Raw genomic sequence first — 14,924 nt, 5'->3', positions numbered from 1 at the left:
GACTCAGGAGAGCAAGAAATTAGAATGGGCGGCACACACATGAAATTGACTCTCACAGTGATACTGACAGCGGTGTGCAGCAGTACAGATTACCGACACGACACGTCCCCTCCTGAGTCACAGTGACAGTCTCTCTCCAAGCTAGGTGGCCCTCCAGTCCAAACAGCACTGATGGTCCTGCTCCTGGCCTGCCCTGCTCTCATCCTGCAGACCCACACACAAGGCTCTGGCCACACTGCTTGGCTCACTTGCACCATCACATCACAGGACATGTTCAGGCACCGCCCCCACCTGAGCCGCCCAAACACACTGTAGTAGGCACTTGTGTGGTCTCGGCGGGCTTCGGGCGGAGCGTCACAGCCATATTTTTTTACTGGCAACCTTTTCTTTTTACTGTCATTTACTGGCAGGAGAAAATTGCCTGTTTTTTACTGGCTGCCAGTAAAAATACTGACGGTTGGCAACACTGCAGCTAAATCTGACCAATAGTCTCCAAGGCGGGGACATGACCATGTCATATGAAAGAATGAAGCGGAGCTACGATTACATCTAGGACAGGTCACCGGGTTGCTAGGATTCATGATTGTTAACCACCTAGGAGTGTAGGCTCTATGGAGGAACTTAACCTGCATAAATCTGTCTCTGGCCGAGATCATGTTAGTGACAAAGGAAGATACACATGTTTCCCATTCCTCCTCTGTCAGGTCTGGGATGTCTAGCTTCCACTTCACCAGGGCTTTTTTACATTTCTTCAGTGGAGCTATAGATAAGTGGAAGTATAGGGGGGAAAGGGGTTTATCTATGATCTTGCTAGTAAGTAGTCCCTCCACAGAGTCTGATTTCAATATAAACTATGTCAGGAACTGTTTTCTATACGCATGACGAAGCTGGTAGTATCGAAATAGCATCCAACCCGGTAGTGAGTAGGCGCTTTTGAGATCAGAAAAGGTTCTCAGCTTACCACCCAAAACTATATGTTTTCTGTTTCAATATTTTTTTTATTGAAAAGTTGAATAAACAGGAATAAACAAGAGACTACAATCTGCTCCTTGTGCGCCCTCGCAGGGGCTACAAAACATGAATGTAAAACCAAAGGGCCAGCCATCACATTATACTTATAATAAACAGAAGAAAAAAGAGGGAATATGAGTAGGGGATGGTATCGAGACTGGTTCCAGAACCAGGCAACTCGTTCCCTCGTTGTTTCCGGAGGGCAGGCCCTTCTTCCACCACCCCCTCCTACGGGGGGCAGCAGAATTCATTAGCAATGGGAGAGATTACAAAGAAAAGTGGAGAATATCGCTGCATAGTCTGCTACAGTGGAGGACCCCCCTGGTGGCTGGAGACGAGGAGTGGAGTTGGCCAGTTCTTTCTGATGTGCTTGTTTTTTTCTATTTGGAGGTGAGAGTTCTGAGAGCCTTTAGTCCGTGGATTTATATTACTGCTTTCATCTGCAATTTTTCACCATTGGTGCCTATGAATCACAGTTTATAGACTTTTTATGTGTTGCACAATTTTTTTCTATACGTTTCATATATTTATATGTTTTTTTATGCTTCATCAGCACTTATCACTTTAAAAGGACTTTTTTTGATTGATTTGCGTAGGACTTTTTGTTCACTTGTATTTTTGCTGGGTAGTTTGTGTATACTATCAGGTTCAGCTGCATTTCTTGCACCTTATATTTGCACGTGCACCTTTGTTGTTGAATATTTTTATATATTTTTTTCAATTTTTTCCAGTTTATACATTGTTTTTTTTTTTTTTTGAAGAGGTATTTTTACCCTGTTTATTGTTTGTATTCTTAAGTAGTAGCGCGAAGGCCTGTTTTCACCATTTTACCACTAGCAATTACATAAATTAACATTTTAGGAGCAGAAGTCGCAATCCTAACGTATCGGCAAACAGACACAGATTCACAGCCTGATTTTAAAGTGGTTGTAAATGATAACCTTGTAAACCAGCCCATTCAGTTTGAAACAGAAATGAAAGAGAAAACATTTGTGTATAGATTAACCTCCCTGGCGGTATGATTAGTTCAGATTTTAGGTCCTGAAAGCAGTACAATTATTTTGCATGGAAATTTGGCGTTTTATATTGTAGGCCTGCAATTCTTAGGAATAACTCTCTTCAAACCAGAGTCTAGCAGACATCCCAGGTATGATACAATTTATAATATAATAAATAATGATAATAAATAATAATAAAAATGATTCAATAATGTAATCAAATTCAAAAACACAGAAATTTGCTCATTTGCAGAATTGTCGCTGTCATTAGATTTAGTAATGATGACGAATTTCCCCACAAATCGCTATCGCTCAATTCTGCAAGTGATTATAATTTATTATTGCTGTTTTCTAGTTGGTCTAAAATCACTTTTGACATAAAGGGCCAGTTTTTGGTTGCTATGGACAATCTCCAAATTCCAGGCAGAAAAAACAGTATTTATAATATAAAAGTGCACGCAGGGCTCTGGACAGACCACTAGGGACAAAGGGTGTGTGTAATTTTTTACAGTACTGTGTGTGTTTTGTGTATTTTTACTTTTTTGAATTTGGCACCGATCTCCGCTCCCGTGCGTCGTAACGTCGCAGGTAATGGAGCTTGGTGGCACTCGGGCACTGTGTGAATCGAGCAGAGGACAGCTTGATCACACAGCGTGGAGGACATCGCTGGATCCAGGGGACAAGGTAAGTAACTCTCCCTGTATCCAGCGATGCGATCCCGAGTCTGGCTCGGGGTTACCGCTTATGGTACTGAAATCCCAGCCCGAGCCAGACTCAGGATCAGCGCTAGGGAGGTTAAAAAAAAATTATAAATACCTTTTTTCCCCTTTTCTTAAGTGATCACATTCCCTCTGTGCTCAGTTCCATAAGAGCTGGGGGGAGGAGAAATAGCAGCATACTGACCTATCCAGTGAAAGGCTGTGCAGGGGAGGCATCAGGACAAGTCTGATCATTGGAAGAGAGCAGGCGGAGTTCTTGGCACAGCTAGAGAACTAACCACGGTGTGCTCTCCTGAATTGTGTGGTCAGTTATTAATAGGAAAGCATAGGGACTGGCAGGAACACCAGGGATTTCACACAAAGGAAGCAATACAAAGCGAACAGGATACTTTGTCATACAAGTACATGGTACAGCAGGCACATATCAGGTATATGAAATGTTGGGGTAACCGTTTGCCGACTGCCCACAGTAGTTGTGCTGTGAGCTGGCAGCAGCTACAGGCCGGGTGACGTACTGGTACATCGCAGCCTTTCTTCTGGGTTTAGGCACGCACAGGCATGTTCCCCCTGCCAACCGATGTTGTGTTTTGACACAGTATGAGTTTGGCAGCTGATTTCAGCCAGCTGATTGGCTTTGGTCGATCACACACAGAGTTCTGTTTACCAAAAAGAAAAGAAGGGAGAAAAAATAAAATTAAACAGACAGTAAAGTATAAGCGGCACGTATTACACACATTACACGTTGTTAGGCACATAATTAACCCTTTGATTGCTTCTAGATGTTAACCCCTTCCCAGCCATGGTCATTAATACAGTGACAGTGTATAGTATTATCACTGATCATTGTATTAATGTCACTATTGATGTCAGTGTCAGTTAGTTAGTTAGTTATGCCGTGTACACGCGACCGCACTTTGACAGCAAAGGTCAGACGGAACAAATCCATCGGACAATTTGATCGTGTGTGTGCTCCATCGGACCTTTGCTGTCCAAAAATCTGACGGACTTTAGAAACACTGGACCCAGTTCATATGGAGAAATCCGTTCGTCTGTACGCTAGTCTGACAGATGAAAACCGTTGCTAGGGCAGCTATTGGCTACTAGCTATTAACTTCCTTGTTCTAGTCTGGTCCTACGTCATCATGTTCGAATCCGTCGAACTTTGGTGTGATTGTGTGTGGCCAAGTTCGTTCATTGGGAAAGTCCGTCGGGAACTCTGCTGAAAGTCCGTTGGGAAGACCGTCGGACCTAGTCTGCCGGAAAGTCTGGTCGTGTGTATGCGGCAATCAGCCAGCATCAGCTAATGCCAGATCGTCTGCCACACTATCACAGTCTCACTATAAGGCTCCTTTCACACTGGGGTGGTGGGTGCGTTGGGGGTAAAGCGCCACTATTTTTAGTGGCGCTTTACCGTTGGATTTGTGGCGCAATTCGGCTGCTAGTGGAGCAGTTTTACCCCCCGCTAGTGGCCGAGAAAGGGTTAAAAATAGGGATGCACCGAATGGGTTTTTTGGTGCCGAAACCGATACCGAAAATGAAAAATACACTAGGCCGAAAACCGAAACCGATACCGAAACAGCACCGATACCGAAAATGACTGTTTTAAAAAAATATTTTTATACAGGAGGTGGTCAGAGACTGGGGACATGGTACAGGAGGTGGTCAGAGACTGGGGACATGGTACAGGAGGTGGTCAGAGACTGGGGACATGGTACAGGAGGTGGTCAGAGACTGGGGACATGGTACAGGAGGTGGTCAGAGACTGCATGCATGGTACAGGAGGTGGTCAGAGACTGCATGCATGGTACAGGAGGTGGTCAGAGACTGCATGCATGGTACAGGAGGTGGTCAGAGACTGGGGACACGGTACAGGAGGTGGTCAGAGACTGGGGACACGGTACAGGAGGTGGTCAGAGACTGGGGACACGGTACAGGAGATGGTCAGACTGGGGACACGGTACAGGAGATGGTCAGACTGGGGACACGGTACAGGAGATGGTCAGACTGGGGACACGGTACAGGAGATGGTCAGACTGGGGACACGGTATAGGAGATGGTCAGAGACTGGGGACGTGGTACAGGAGATGGTCAGAGACTGGGGACGTGGTACCGAAGATGGTCAGACTGGGGACATGGTACAGGAGATGGTCAGAGACAGAGGACGTGGTACAGGAGATGGTCAGAGACAGAGGACGTGGTACAGGAGGCATCCCCCATTGCAGCCAGTGTGTCCCCATTGCAGCCAGTGTGTCCCCATTGCAGCCAGTGTGTCCCCATTGCAGCCATTGTGTCTCCATTGCAGCCAGTGTGCCATTTTGCAGCCAGCCTGTGCACTGTGTGCAGGGAAGAGAGCCGCCTCCGCCGCCTGTTTGATAACAGCGCCGGGAACATCACAGCTTTCATTTCAATTGCGGTGTGTTCCCGGCCGTGCGCCGTCACACGCAGCCCCTCCCCCTTGTCCGGGCACTTTGATAGACAGATCATCCGTCCAATCCTGCGGATGATCTGTCTATCTAAGTGCCCGGACAAGGGGGAGGGGCTGCGTGTGACGGCGCACGGCCGGGAACACACAGCAATTAAAATGAAAGCTGTGATGTTCCCGGCGCTGTTATCAAAAAGGCGGCGGAGGTGGCTCTCCTGCGCAATGATGGGCGTCACCAGGGGCGGGGGCGGAGCCCCGTCCCCACCCAGGCCACGCCCCATTTTCGGCCCCATTATCGGCCGTTTTTCTCTTTCGGCAAATTGCCGAAAAGGGCATTTTCGGCCGATATGTTTCGGCGGCCGAAATTTCGGTGCATCACTAGTTAAAAACCACCGCAAAGTGCCTCTGCAGAGGCACTTTGCTGGCGGTATAGCTGCGCTGCCCCATTGATTTCACCGCTCCAAAGATGCTGCTAGCAGGACTTTTTTTTACCATCCTGCCAGCGCACCGCTCCAGTGTAAAGCTCTCGGGGCTTTCACACTGGAGACACAGCAGCGGCTGTTTCAGGTCGGTTTGCAGGCGCTGTTTTAAGCGCAATAGCACCTGCAAAATGACCCAGTGTGAAAGTGGTCTAAGTCACTGATCACCGAAGTTAACAGTATAGTGTCATAGCTGGGTAAATTCCAGTATATATACCATAGTTTGTAGATGCTATAACATTCACATAAACCAATTAATATACACCTATTGGGATTTCTTTTTTTTTCCAAAGACATGTAGCAGAATACATTTTGGCCTAAATTTATAAAGAAATTCAATTTTTTCATTTTTTTTATTGGATATGTTTTATAACAGAATGTAGAAAATATTGTGTTTTTTCAAAATATATATTTTTTTCATTTATATAGCAAAAAATAAAAAACCCACCAAATAAAATACCACCAAAAGAAATCTCTATGTCTATCTCTCGTATGTGTGAAAAAAATGATAAATATACAGTGTTGCATGGCCGCACAATTGCCAGTTAAAATACTGCAGTGCTGAATAGCAAACAATGCTTTGCTCATGAAGGAGGTAAAAATTTCTGAAGCTCAAGTGGTTAATCAACTATATTTAGACTAGCAATTTTTACCAAGTTATACTTCTCTTTGTTGTTACTAAAGATACCATATAATGCATATTACATTAAGTGTGTATACACTAAGGGGGCATTTACTAAAACGAGTGCACACAGAATCTGCTGCAGGCGTGCATAGTAACCAATAAGCTTCTAACTTCTGCTTGTTCAATTAAGCTTTGACAATGATTTAGAGTCCTTTCACACTCATCTGCCCCGGGCACCTGCGGTAAAGCGGCGCTATGTTTAGTGCAGCTTTACCGCCGTTTTATCGGTGCTATTGGGACGGTTTTAGCCCCCACTAGCAGCGGTCATTTGCTGGCGGTACAGTGGCCCTGCCCATTGATTTCAATGGACAGGGGAGCTATAGGAGCGGTGTAATCACCACTCCTATAGCGTTGCAAAGAAGCTACTCGCAGGACTTTTTGTGACGCCTGCCAGCGCAGCGCCCCACTTTCACACTGGATTTGCAGCTGAGGCTAGTGCTAAAGAGCCTGAAAAACTCAAAAATGTGAAAGGGGTCTTAGGCTAATTTAAAGGTGTTTTTCAGGGGTTTTAGCGCTAATAATAGCGCATGTAAAGTTCCTGAAAACTGCCTCCCATGCCACCCCAATGTGAAAGCCCAAGTGCTTTCACAATGGTGCGCTTGCGGGACAAGAATAAAAAAGTCCTGCAAGCAGCATCTTTGGGGCAGGGTAGGAGCGATGTATACAGCGCTCCTACACCAGCCCTGCCCATTGGAATGCATGGGCAGTGCTTCCGAAGCACCTGAAAAGTGATTCGGAAATGGTACGACACTGTCAGTTTTAACCCCTTCTTTGGCCTCTAGTGGGGGTTTAAAGTGCCCCCCTAGCAGCCGAAAAGCGCTGTTAAAACTATGGTAAATCGCAGCTAAAACAAGCTCACTTTACAGCTAATGCAGCACGGTGCAAGTGTGAAAGTAGCCTAAAACAAGCAGAAAGGTTATTATACACAGCTGTACCTGTGTGCTCCAGTTTTAGTAAATCTCCCCCTATATTTGTAATGTAAACTTGCAAAACATTTCTTCCAACACTAGATGTGAATGTATTTACAGAAACGTTGGACACTGATAATTATTATAATTGCACTGCTGCAATTTCTACAACAGTCCTTGTTTTCTTCTTTTAGTGATACATCCAGTGGTGTGTAAAGAATTAGTCCTTGAATGCTTTACACGTTACAGAATTGGCAAAGTTTTGCATATTACTTGTTTGTAATTTCAAGCAAATTTGTTACATGATATATGTATGTAGCATTACAGAAGGCTAAGACACAGCAGGAATCTTTTACTTTTTAGATTTAGGCTGCATTCACACTTCACCCTTTTGAATTGCGGGCACATCTGCCACGATTCTGCCCACGATTTGAAAGCGCTGATGTGTGAATGACAAATCGCAGGACTCGCATTTGAGAGTGCATTCATTTGAATGACCCCTAAAATCGCTGTGTCGCGAAAAGCATGTTGGCCAAAAGTAGCTCCTTAACATTTTTTAGGCAACGTGCTTCCCGCAATGTGGGTTGCAGCGATTGCAGCGAGATTTATCGCAGCAGATCCGCACCACAATTTTAAGTGTCATTCAAATGAATGACATCTTAAATGCGAGTCCCGCGATTTGTCATTCACACATTGGTGCTTTCAAATCATGGGCAGAAAAGCAGCAAATCTACCCGTGATTTAAAACACTGAAGTGTGAATGCAGCCTTAGATTGTCACTTCCAAGTATTTATTAGAAACTCTTTTCTAATAAAAGATAAGTGTGCAACACTCTTCTTCTGCCGATCACTGTATGAATTCTTCAACATTACTGCACCCTGGGTGAACTTGTTGTTACATATGTACCATATATGAATATGGGCACTGATATAACCTGATGTACTAACACATAATGTGAGTGTTTACATTGAATTAAATGAAGGTATGTGTTGTTACAGGGCTGTCAGTGTTATATGTCACACAGGGTTCTCACTGATGCAGGCTGAGTGGCTCCAGAATGTCTATTCCAAGTGGAGTAAACTGGAATGTTCTCCAGGACTGGTAGATCCTGGATTGGGTTCTGGAGTCTGGAGACTCTGAAGAGTCTTGGAAGGGATGAATCCTCTAACCCTGTGTCCACTTTATACAGGACATCAGCAGCCTGATTGTGCAGGTGTTCACAGCCCATGTTTGACAAGGTGTGGTCATGGCTCAGGGCTCCTTCCCATGTAGACAAGCTACTACAGGAGTAACATGTAAGAAGAGACACCGAGAGAGTGTCTACAGAGAGAAGATCATCTGAATAGGGTGACCACATTTTCAAACTGCCATTCAGGGACAAAAAAAGATGGTTTTTGATACTTGCCAGTGCCCTTCTCCTTCAGTTAAAACACACACAGGGAATGCAGTTAACCCCTTTATCACCCCCCCCTAGTGTTAACCCCTTCCCTGCCAGTGACACTTTTACAGTCATCTGTGCCTTTTCATAGCACTGATCGCTGTATAAATGACAATGGTCCCAAAAATATGTCAAGTGTCCGATCTGTCGCAGTCCCGATAAAAAAAAAAAAAAAAAATTACTGATCGCCGCCATTTCTAGTAAAAAAAGTTAAAAAAAAATATTAAAATGCTATAAATCTATCCCCTATTTTGTATACGCTATTGCTTTGGCGCAAACCAATCAATATACGCTTATTGCGTTTTTTGTTTTAAAAAAAATGTGATTATGTATAAACCTATATGAAACTTTCAGATATTCAGATGGAAACTTCATCAATAATATCTCATCCTAATTTGGGAGCAGGAAGAATTCTGTTCTGCCTATGACAGAAACTATTTTAAGTCTTTTAAGGCTTTTAAGAAGGCTTTTAGTGATATTGTTCTTGTAATAGAAATACATGTGTAACGGCACCCCCAATATAAAGGGGGTTATAACGCCGTTTACGATGTTCCCTCTCCTAGACACACACCCTCTCGCGACCAATATCCACAGCTAAACGACCCTTTCCTATAGGAGCCGACCCCTCTGGCAAAAAGACGAGACACACTCTGTCTCTTCTGTAGTAGGAATGACTTTATTTTTGAGAAACATTGTAACTTTATACACAATTCAAGGCACATGCTTTAACATGAACAAGGGCCCAGCTCCACCCAATACACATCTTTTCACAAAGGGTTGGCAGCCAGTCTGTCTGGCACTTTACAATACACACAAGGACAGACTTAAATGAACAATAGAAATGCAAAACAACTTAATTCCTCACAGCCATGATACTTAACCCCCATATACAGTATACATCCAATCTATATACAATGTATATACAGCCTTGAATATGGCTATCACAGACCATATCGGGGGTTTCTTTTATTCACCCTGTGTCCAAAGTGACCCCACTGTCACAAACATGCCCACGCTAAAGTGCAGTTATTTTTTGAAGTTATTTTTTGATGTGGAATGTCTGCAGGTTTTAATCATTTAATAGTGACTAAAGAATGAAGGGAAGTGCAAATAGAAAGTCGTATTTGCCAACAAGTTGCTTTATCACATTATAGAGCTGGTCATGATATTTGCTGCCAGCCTGCAACAACAAACACATACCTGGAAGTTTTGTTGGCAGCTCAAAGTTGGGTCATGGCCCTCGTGGGCGGGAGAAGGCTCAGGAGGAGAACTGGAGAAGTCGGGCTGCTGGCTGGCAATGTGCTGCTGCAGGCAGCGGCTGCAGAAGTAGTCGGCAGCGGTCCCCGGGACTGGCACTGGGCACAGGCTGGATCCTGCCTTACAGCAGTGCCACTACCAGTCAGGAGACTCAGCAGGAAGAGATCCGAGATACTGGTGGCTGCTCTCTCTCTCTCTCTCTGCTGCTGCGGCCAGAGGCAGAGAAGGAGAGGAGGTGGATGGAGTGGACTCGGAGGCACGCTGCTTAGCCATAGGGTAACTGCCCATGTGTCAGCCGACGTCACTGGTTGCTAGACGCGGGGCGGCCCTAGCAACCATACAGTTCAGCAAATGTTTATCAGGGTGGCGGACTGGCGGTCACAGGCGGTGTGTTTTGTTTTTATTCCGGGAGCCCGGGACACTGTAATGAAGGGAATGAAGGTGCCCGGGACACGGGACAAAAATATTAATTAAGGGACAATCCCGGGCAATCCGGGACACGTGGGCAGCCTACATCTGAAGGGGTACTGAGAGTCTGTGTTTTTTTTTTTTTCAAAGCTGGATATGATAATGTTGTGAGTCTGTGCGGAGACAGGCTTAGGGACTGCAGAGTCCAGATAGCCAGGAAACTGGAAAATCTCTGTTTTGACATTATAATGCTGAAAACCCCTATGCGGGTACACCTGTGTGAGTTTTTGAACTTTACTTAATAAATAAATAAATAAAAGTGGGGAAAAAAGCACTGAAATTTACTTCACTGACTGGACTGAAGTTGATAAAAAAAATAAGTGAACTCCCCACAGTATATAATGCTCTCTAGGTATAGAGGTGCTACATAATCCATGGTGAGCAGTTGCCTTATGTTCTGTGGTACACACCTTTTCCACTTGGGATGATAAGCTATCCAAAATGCTTACCTAAAATCTACCGTATGTGTAACTTTTTTTGTTGGGGGGGGGGGGGGGGGGGGTCAGAATGGAGTTTAGGCCTTGTACACAGGCAGGGGCATTGCTAGGACTGTGAAAAATCTGCTCCGCTCTTGGGCATTATAGCGAAAGCACTCTGTACTGCAGAGTAAGGTGGGTGTGGTCATAATGAACTCACAGTAGGAGGAGGGGCCTAAATTGGGGCAGCAGTTAAAGTTAAAGAGGAAGTAAAGGAAAAAAAAAACACACCCTGTAAGGCAAAGGCATAATGAGCTAGTATGCATAGCATACTAGCTCATTATGAATAACTTACCCTGAGAACGAAGCCCCCGAAGCAGTCCTCCGTCTTCCTCTTCACCACTGTCATGTATCCTGGAGCGACTTCCAGGTCTCGCTGCTCCAGCGCTGTGATTCACCGGAGCCATGATGATGTCACTCCCACGCATGCGCACGGGAGCCGACACTCGCGGCATATCGGCGAGATCCGGGGCCTGCCCAGTGCGCCTGCGCGCCGCTGTCTACAGCGCATGCGCCGTAGACAGCGGTGGCTGTCTTCGGGTAAATATCTCCTAAACCATATAGTTTAGGAGATATTTCTTGGACCTACAGGTAAGCCTTAATCTAGGCTTACTTGTAGGTCAAAGTGGTTTGTGAGGCCGCGTACACACGCGCGGACTGTTCGCCCAACTTTGTCCGTCCAACAGTTTCGGCAAACAGTCCGCTCAAACTTAGCATGGACGGACATGGCCACACACGACGGACGAACAGTTTGCTGAAACCGTGCGCGATGACGTGAACGGCACGTACGACAGGACGAAAAATACGACGTCCTATACACTGCATTATAGCTTTCGGCGTGAAAATCCTTTCTGAGCATGCGCGCAACTTTGTTTGACGAACAAGCCTACACACGAGCGGACTGTTCACTGAAACATGGTTTCAGCGGACAGTTTTTCGGAATTTCCGAAAAACCTTGTCCGTCAAACTGTCCGCTGAAACTGTCCGCTGAAAGCCCACACACGAGCGGACTGTCCGCCCAAACACTGTTCAGCGGACAAAGTTGGGCGAACAGTCCGCCCGTGTGTACGCGGCCTTAGGCCGCGTACACACGCGCGGACTGTTGGCCCAACTTTGTCCGTCCAACAGTTTGAGCGAACAGTCCGCTCAAACTTAGCATGGACGGACATGGCCACACACGACGGACGAACAGTTTGCTGAAACCGTGCGCGATGACGTGAACGGCACGTACGACGGGACGAAAAATACGACGTCCTATACACTGCAATGCAACCTTCCGACGTGGAAATCCTTTCTGAGCATGCGCGAGACTTAGTTGGCCGAACAAGCCTACACACGAGCGAACAGTCCGCTGAAACCTTGTTTCAGCGGACAGTTTTTCGGAATTTCCGTAAGACCTTGTTCGGCCAACTGTCCGCTGAAACTGTCCGCTGAAGCCCCACACACGAGCGGACTGTCCGCCCAAACACTGTTCAGCGGACAAGGTTGGGCGAACAGTCCGCGCGTGTGTACGCGGCCTAAGGGTTTACAACCACTTTAACCAGTACCAGCTAGCCTTTCGTCGTTCTGGGTGGACATCATATGACATGCTCCTGGGACCTGCTGCGCGGCGTTTTGTCACTGGCTGTAGCTCACTGCCAGTACCATCTGACCGCTGTGACCAATCACAGCGGTCACATGACCACTGTAAACAATAGATGGCTTCCTTTCATGCCATTCATTGTGCACAATTGTGTTGTTAGCTGTGATTGGTCAGTGTGATCACATGGTACAGACAGGGCCAATCACAAGCTAATAAAGACAAAACAAACTGAATCAGTTTAATTTACTAAAATGCTTGCTTATAGCAATGAAATACACTGCTATAATCGATCATAATGTGTAAAAAAAATGAATCCTAATCACTTCCCCAGAGTAGTACACTAATCACCTCCCCAGAGTAGTACACAAATCACTTCCCCAGAGTAGTACACTAATCACTTCCCCGGAGTAGTACACTCTTACTACAGCAACATTTTATTGCTCTAGTCAGTTTTTTTTTTAAATCTTTAAAAAATACAATAAAAAGAGAAAAAAGTAATAAAAAATTGTTTTTTTTTGCGTACTGTCACCAGTCAGTGTCCCTGATCACCGCCACACCAGTTATATGATGACGCTGTACTGCACTGGTGACATTATGTAGAAAAAAAAAAATATTGAAAAATGTTATGGGGGTTATTTTCACCAAAGAAATGTAGCATAATACATTTTGGCCTAAATTTATGAAGAACAATTATTTATTTCAAAATTTTATAACAGAAACGAAGAGAAATGCGTTTTTTTTTTTTTCAATATTTTCAATCTATTTTGTTCAATTAGCCAAATATAAAAAAAAAACAGTGGTGCCACCAAAATAAAGCTCTAGCTGTGTGAACAAAATGATAAAAAGTTAGTTAGGGTACAACATTGCATGACCAGCAATTGCCATTTAAAATGCGACAGAGCTGAAAGCTGAAAATTGGCCTGGGCAGGAAGGGGGGTAAAAGTGCCCAGTATTGAGCCTTGGCCTGCTCGCTGTATACATGGCACACATTTTTCACAGTCCAGATCACTGCTTATATTTGCCGGGATGTTGATTGCATTTTAACCACTTTCAGACCGGACCATTTTGCTGGTCAATGACCAGAGGTCTTTTTACAATTTGGCACTGCGCTGCTTTAACTGGTAATTGCGCGGTCATGCAATGTTGTACCCAAACAAAATTTGCGTCCTTTTCTTCCCACAAATAGAGCTTTCTTTTGATGGTATTTGATTGCCTCTGCGATTTTTATTTTTTGCGATATAAACGTAAAAAGACCGCAAATTTTGAAAAAAAATTATATTTTCTAATTTTGTTATTAGAAAAATCCAATAAACTCAATTTTAGTCATACATTTAGGCCAAAATGTATTCAGCCACATGTCTTTGGTAAAAAAAAAGTCAATAACTGTATATTTATTGGTTTGCGCAAAAGTTGTCACATCTACAAACTAAGGTACGTTTTCTGGAATTTACGCAGCTTTTAGTTTACGACTGCCTATCTCATTTCTTGAGGTGCTAAAATGGCAGGGCAGTACAAAACCCCCCCAAATGACCCCATTTTGGAAAGTAGACCCCCTAAGGAAATTGATAAGTGGCATGTTGAGCCCATTGAATATTTTATTTTTTTGCCTCAAGCGATTGAATAATGACAAAAAAAATGTTTTATTTTTTTTTACACAAAGTTGTCACTAAATGATATATTGCTCACACATGCTATGGGCATATGTGAAATGACACCCCAAAATAAATTCTGCTGCTTCTCCTGAGTACGGGGATACCACATATGTGGGACTTTTTGGGAGCCTAGCCGCGTACGGGCCCCCGAAAACCAAGCACCGCCTTCAGGCTTTCTAAGGGCGTAAATGTTTGATTTCACTTCTCACTACCTATTACAGTTTTGAAGGCCATAAAATGCCAAGATGGCACAAAACCCCCACAAATGACCCCATTTTAGAAAGTAGACACCCCAAGCTATTTGCTGAGAGGCATGTTGAGTCCATGGAATATTTTATATTTGGCACAAGTTGCGGGAAAATGACAAACTTATTTTTTTTTATTTTTTTTTCACAAAGTTGTCACTAAATGATATATTGCTCACACATGCTATGGGCATATGTGAAATGACACCCCAAAATAAATTCTGCTGCTTCTCCTGAGTACGGGGATACCACATATGTGGGACTTTTTGGGAGCCTAGCCGCGTACGGGGCCCCGAAAGCCAAGCACCGCCTTCAGGCTTTCTAAGGGCGTAAATTTTTGACTTCACTCCTCACTACCTATTACAGTTTTGAAGGCCATAAAATGCCAAGATGGCACAAACCCCCCCCCCCCCAAATGACCCCATTTTGGAAAGTAGACACCCCTAAATTTAGGGGTACACTAGTGAGACTCACAGGTAAAAAAGCACCTAGGCTGTCAGCGACTGTATCAAAACGCTACAAGAAAAACTGTTAGCGATCGCAGGGATCAGGCCTGACTCTGCGAACGCTGCAGTTATGCGTGT

General features: G+C 44.6%; 1 protein-coding gene across 3 annotated transcripts in view; it reads left to right on the top strand.

The window, feature by feature from the left end:
* LOC143934252 (nicotinamide N-methyltransferase-like) overlaps window positions 1–14,924 on the top strand; it is an 85,499-nt gene that overhangs the window by 54,928 nt on the left and 15,647 nt on the right. The window contains exon 1 of one of the 3 annotated variants that reach the window (XM_077457705.1): window positions 1,281–1,401. The exons of the other annotated variants lie outside the window; for them this stretch is intronic. The gene's annotated coding sequence lies outside the window, so the exon portion shown is untranslated. Of the gene's footprint in view, window positions 1–1,280; window positions 1,402–14,924 lie in introns of those variants that run through there. 3 annotated transcript variants of the gene reach the window in all.

This window comes from Lithobates pipiens, unplaced genomic scaffold, assembly GCF_037356315.1.
Source record: "Lithobates pipiens isolate NorthernLeopardFrog02 unplaced genomic scaffold, aLitPip1_a1.2 Scaffold_27, whole genome shotgun sequence".
NCBI lineage: Eukaryota > Metazoa > Chordata > Amphibia > Anura > Ranidae > Lithobates > Lithobates pipiens.
Note: the sequence above shows the minus strand (reverse complement) of the source record. Positions and strands in the feature narration are given on the sequence as shown.